We start from the raw sequence: 6,899 nt of genomic DNA on the forward strand, positions 1-6,899 counted from the left end.
AGTGGGTTTATTTTTATTTTATGTGTATGAGTGTTTTGCCTGCATGTACATAAGTGCACTCATGTATACAGTGCCAGCAGCGGCCAGAGGAAGATGTTGTATCCCCTGGAACTGGAATTAGATTGTTGTTGGCCACCATGTGGATTCTGGGAACCAAACCCAGGTCCTCTGTAACAACAGACAAGGTGCTCTTAATTGCTGAGCCATCTCTTTGGTCCTTAAAATGTTAATTTTTAAAGTAACCAATCAGCCTTTCTAGAGAACTTATATGTATTTAAAAAAAATGAATTTTCTTTAAACCATACCTGGGCATAATTTATGATATATCTTGGAGATTAAATAAAAGCTTAAATAAAACAAATTGTTTAAGCAAACTACTTATTGGGAAACATTACAAAGAAAGAAGAGTTGGGTGACTTCTTATTTCAAATTGTGCCTTCCAGCATCATGTGATGGCAAGGATGGGGGGATAGGGACTTGAATGTATATAAGTAAATATTTTACTGAATGAGAAAAGTTTCTATAAAGGTCTAACCCTTGTGTTAGTGTGTGTGTGTGTGTGTGTGTGTGTGTGTGTGTGTTATGTGTAGTATGCATGCATGTGTGTTATATGTATAATGTGTGAGTGCATGCACACAGGTGTGTGGAGGTTGAAGGACAAGTTTGGGAGCTGGTTCTCGCCTTCTGTCTTGTTTAAGGCGGGGGCTCCCTGATTGTTTTTGTCGTTTTGCTGTGTCCAGGCTAGTGGTCTAGCAGCTTCTGGGGGATTCTCTTGTGGAACCCTCCTCCTTGGCCCCCTCCCCCGGACTCCCTAGACCCCTGCCCCTATTTAGGACTAACTGGTCTTTTCACTTCTGTAAATCACTTGGCTTGAGGGAACCAGAGGGACAAACTGCACCGTCTCCATTTTGACTGCTGATTCCTCCATTTTCGTGATGTCTCATGGTCATGGACTAGTCAAGCCCGGGCATGTCCAGCCCCCCCCCCCCAGTAGGTTTGAGGCCTTATAAGGAATAAACAGGGTCCTCTAGCTCTAGCCCTGAAGATAACAGCACATTCCACAGCCCTGAGGGAAGCACCCACCAATGAGAGGCCTCCAAGACTGTAACCAATCAATTCAAAAGTATGTTGGCATGCACGGGCTCTTTGGACCAATCAAAATATAACTCTGTCATTCCTCTCCTCCCTTTGTCTGAAACCTATGAAAAGCTCCCTCCCCTGCAATCGGGGCTCTCAGATGAACCTACCATGTTAGTTTGGTCTGACAGTCTGAGCTTAAGCCCGAATAAAGACTCTGTTCTTGCATGCTCTCTGGACTCTATGGTAATTCTTGGGGATCTGTTCTCTGGGCACAACATTCTTGCCTTACCTCCCACCTTGTAGTTGGGGTGCTGGGATTACAGATGTGAGCCACCACATCCCACTTTTTATATCACTTCCAGGTTTCTGAGTTGAGGTCATATGGCTTTCACAGCAAGCTCTTTTAGCCACCAAGCCATCTCCCTAGCCCTTGTGTTGTTTTAAAAACTATCTATTTCCTCAACTTCATCCTTTTCTTACCATCCAGTGAAAAGGAAGACACTAATAGTTGGAAAGTATTTTGGCTTATTTTCATATCTTTAGGTCATCCCCTGAATTTACTTCTTCCACATGGGAAGATTATTTATGTTAGAGAGATTTTAGAAATATCATGCTGTCTGGTGAAGGCTATAACACTGAACGCTCTCTTAACGGTGATGTTACAGTCTACACTGGCCACCTAACACTGTAGTTTTTATGGATGCCTAAAATAACCAGCTGGCTCTATTTTCTCGGGCAATAAATGGCCCATATCATAACAGTGTGTGACACCTCTCCAGATAAGTAAGTTGTCTGTGTTATGGAGAATGTCTTTCCTGGTCACGCAGGCCAGGAAGATAAAGAACAGCTTCTACAATCAATACCATCTTAGCTTTAGCTGGTGATGTTATCTAGATGTAATTCAGCCGTTCTTTGTAGCCCAGAATGAACGGGCTAACCATTCTGATCCTGTTACAATCATTTTTGCACATGTTAGATTGCATGGAGGATGTGAAGCCATCAATGGACTGGGTGTAAATCTTTATAGAGAACAGAGGGAAACAAATGATCAGTTAAGAAGATTTGGTCATCAGAGATAATTTACATGGCCATTTTGGTCCCACAGATTATTATATTATTTGTCCTTTTTTTGGGTCTTTTGGAGACAGGGTCTCCCTGTAGCCTCAGGTGGCCTAGAACTCACTATGTAGGCCAGGCTGGCCTTGAACTCACGGAGATCCACCTGCCTCTGCCTCCTGAGAGCTGGGATTAAAGGTGTGCGCCACCACGCCCACCTCATCCCACAGATTTTTAAAGACAGGTTTATTGAGATATAATTGGCAAACCATAAAACTCCTTTTAAGTGTGAAGTCTTAGTAATATTTACAGTTTTGCAACCATTGAAGGGGCCTAACTTTGGAATGTTTTCAGCATTTCCCCTGTAAGCTCATTGGTAATTATACAAATCATTGATTTTCATATGCACCCTCTGTTTCTATGGAGTTGCTGTTCGGGAACAATCTATATAAATGCCATGCTACAGCATGAAGTCTCTGCTGTTCACCAACTTTGTTTCAGAATATTTGGGGTTCACCCACATTGCAGCGTCAATCCTCTGCTCACTTTATCACGGGTGTGAATTTGTGTCGTTGTGCTTATCCATTCACCAGTTGATAGATGATTGGTTTGAGCAATGCCGTAGTGAACACTTGTGTACAAACCTCTGTGTTGACACCTTTCCAGTTCTCTTAGACACTTAAGAGAGATGTTGTGTTACATGGTGAATTTCTGTTCAATGTTTTGACTGCCAGGCTGTTTTCCAAATGAGTTGCACCATTTTGAGTTTTCTCAATGGCTATTGTTTTACAGTCTTTATATTAGATGTCACATACACACACACACACACACACACACACACACACACACACACACAGAGAGAGAGAGAGAGAGAGAGTAAAACATGTCCTTAAAACCAGTAAGTTCAAAGACTATTAAAAGCAAACAAAAAACAAAATGACAAAAAATTACCAGATACATTATTGTCTGTTTAACCCCTGGAAATTTCTAGGTATTTTATCAGCTTCCTTTTTTGTCTTTAACCACTGCAGACTGTATTAAAGGTATTAAAGATGAACACCTGACTTGACGGTGACCACTCTGCTGGTTGGCCATGTATCTATAAGGTGCTGAACAGTCAGGAATGGAAATTCAAACACTTGCCTGGAGAGGTTATATTGAAGACAGGCACAAAAGTAGACAAGTTATGTTGTGCAGGATTTGAATTTGTCATTGCTGGTCTGTATGAATGACGCACAAGCAAAGGGAGGCGGGCAGAAGTAAAGAGCGACCGACTCAGACAGAAATGAGAACAGATGCTTGGGGAAATGCCGGCCACACCGTTCTGCTTGCCCCGCTTTACATGTGTCCAGCACAACTTCAACCTCTCAGCGTCTTGGAGGTGGCTGCAGCATTCCGGTTAACTTTCAGTCCTTATTTTTACTTGAACTTCTTTAAGTAAATTTCTGCTGTTTGTGGAGAAGTTCTGTTGATCTCGATCATTCTGTAAGCATGTCATTCCAAGGCCTTTGTACACTGGCTTTTCTCATTGTCCATCACCTACTACTTCTTTCTTTCTGACTATGGACCCATGGCTGCCATTTAATTATCCATACTGTAAAGGTAAGCAGTGACCCACATAGGCCAGATCATCAAACTACCTTAGTCAAATTCTACACTTGATTCTGTAGTCCAGAGGCTTAAAAAATTAGTAGAATTCTCTGTGCTGTGTTTCTTTTTCCTCTTCCAAAGGATCATGTGTTGGGAATTTGGTCTCCTATGTGGTTATATCAAGAGGTGGTATGGGATTTAGAGGTTGGGCCCAACAGTAGGGCCTCAGGTAATTGAGGACACTTCCCTCAGAAGAGGATATTGAGTGTTCTGAAGGAAATTTGTGCATAAATGTAAACTGTTCTAAAAGTGGAGCCCAGTTGTGTATCAAAGCTCACAACTGTAATCCCAGCAGTCAGGAGGTAAAGGCAGGTGGATCTTGACTTTCTTAGCAAGACCCTGTATCAAAACCCAGACCAAACCAAAGCAACCAAACAAAAGCCTGAACCCCAAGTCTCTTTCTGATGCCTGTTCTCAGTAGTTTGCAACCTGTTCCTCCCACATGAGCTGTTCCCTGTGATCTGTTATGAACTCACCAGAACTTAACTCAGTGCAGCACAGGATCTTGGACTTTTACCCTCCAAAACTGTCTCTATTCTGTATAAAGTTACCCTGACTGAAGAATTTCAACTATGAAAATCTGTGTTAATATACCCTATTTTTCGATTATTCTTTTAAGAAACTTGTTGACTGCTTCCCCATTGACTCTGAACACCACTAGAAAGATACTGAAATGAGAGGCAGTCCCCAGTGATGCTGAGTAAGCTTTCATTCCTAGGGTTGGTAGTCACATTGAGGAACATGGAAGGGTTACAGATGTATGTGAATAGTTCACAAAACAGATACATGAAAAGAGATGTCAGGCCCACAGTGACATATTTCCCCCTGTGAATGAGGCCACAGTGAAGACAGCTGCCTAAGCAGTAAGGCAAAGGGAATTCCTTCCCAAGAACCTGAGAAGGAAACCATGGTAAAAATGAGTGATTTGTGCTATGTAAGTAATTCATTCATAGCAACAAAACCGAGGGACTTAGCTTAAGGTAGTAAAACCCCTAAATTGTAGTGCCAGGGAAAGAAATATGAAGAGATAGGAAACCCCTCCTAGATTTTATACTGGCCAGAGAAATGATGGCGGACAGGGATGATCCCATCCTTTAACCCTGTCTGACTTCCCGGAAGCTGACTGGAGAATTCATAGAAATCCCACTGTGCCTCGTGAATGCGCAGGCACACCAAGAAGTTACCGCATCTGTGTTGCTAACCTCACCAAAGTGCTGTTGAGGTGCAGTGTGCTGAATGTGACTAACCCAGCTGCCTCCCTGAGGAAGTATGCGTGTATTCAGTTCCTCGGGTGGGTACTTGCACTTTTGATGCCCAGACTATGAATTGAGGTCCTGTAATTTAGTCCTGATAGGGGTACAACTGAGAGATTCCTCGGGAAGCCCTGTACAGCCTTGCTGAAGAGTCCTTCCGAGAATGAGGAGCCCTGGTCTCTGCCTCTGCACTCTCAAGGCAAAACCAGGCAGGTACTGAGAAAAGCCTCCCATCAATGAGCACCATGGAAAACTGGCAGTTTCCATCACAAGAAATGCCAGTACCAGTGAGGCCATGGGCAGGAGCCTACCTACCAGGTCAGACTGCGTACAACCTCTTAGGCTACCTCACCATAAGCTTACACCCTGTACTGTCCATTGTGGGAGAAACTGGGAAAAAGATAGCACCCAGGAGCTTCTGCTATTGGCTGGATGGCCTGGCTTGTGAAACAGAGCACAGCTGCTTCAACTGTGGGTTGAACTCCATATGGGGTCACCGATCAGAATGTGACATTTTTTGGCCGCAGTAAGTTTATGAATCACGATTATGGAAAATTAACTCGAAATCAAGTATGTAATGAGTCCAGGGTGTTATTGGCAACTCGCATGTGTTGTATCCCAGACCCTCACCGCCATCTTTGCTTTGGATACTTTGCACAGTGCGTACAGCCACACCACCTAGCACTGTAAATGCTGCCCGAGACACCTTGGTTCAGATTTGTGACGGTGGTTATGCCGTGAGTTTCAGTGTTTTTCTCTAACCATACACAGGAAGTTTTCTGCTCTTATAAAAACGTAATCATTTAATTATGGAAAACAAAGACTTTCAGTATTTTCCTGCCATAATTCTTCAGTATGTATTGTTAGTATTCATTTCAAGATTTAATTCTTTTTAAAAACTATTTTATTTATTTTTAATTTTATGTGTATGAGTATGTTGCCTGCATGTATGTAAGTGCACCTGTGTTGTGCGGTGCCCATGGAGGTCAGGAGAGATCATCAAATTCTCCTGGAACTGGAGTCACTGATGGCTGTTAGCCACCTTGTGGGGTGCTGGGAACTGAACCCTGGTCCTCCTACTCTACAAGAGCAGCCAGTGCTCTTAATATTCTTTTTTTTTTTGGTCTTTTTGAGACAGGGTCTCCATGTAGCCCTAGCTGACCCAGAACTCACTATGTAGACCAGGCTGGCCTTGAAACTCACAGAGACCTGCCTGCCTCTGCCTCCTGAGTGCTGGGATTAAAGGCATGTGCCACCATGCCCAGCTTCCAAGATTTAATTCTTTATGTAAAAACAAGTAAGCACTTCCATTTTGTCAGTATGCAGGTTTGCTTTCATTTGAAATAAATGATAAAAAAACTGTATGTATACGAAAGAACTGGTTTGTTATCAGTAAATGTTTGGTCTGTATGCCTGTTTTGCATAACTACATACACAGGGTTATGTAAAAACTTCTCAGGTAAAAAGAGGTTTTGAGTGGAAAAACATGTATGTATCCCTGAAATGGAGTAGGGAATGTATTCAAGGTCGGTAAGATCCCATAAGCCATAAAATTAATCTTTTAGTGCAATGATTCTGTGTATAATCCTGATCTCTGCAATCTTATCTACTTGCTAGTAAATTCTGCTGTGGGAGAGAAAGTTCTAGAGTTGTCAGCATTAATTTTAGTACCTGTTCACCCTGTAGCTCAAAGACAGAAACCTTGGACTTGGGAGTTTGCTGATCTGTCTGAAGTGAGGAGGGAGGGAAAGGCTTCCAGAGACTGATGCTCCTTAATCTTTGCTATGTTACTCAAATAGCCACGAATGGATGGAATTACAAGTCTTTGGGCAGTTTAGTGAGATTTTTTATAGCAAATTT

Source organism: Nannospalax galili, unplaced genomic scaffold (assembly GCF_000622305.1).
Source record: "Nannospalax galili isolate Female #2095 unplaced genomic scaffold, S.galili_v1.0 scaffold91, whole genome shotgun sequence".
Taxonomy (NCBI): domain Eukaryota; kingdom Metazoa; phylum Chordata; class Mammalia; order Rodentia; family Spalacidae; genus Nannospalax; species Nannospalax galili.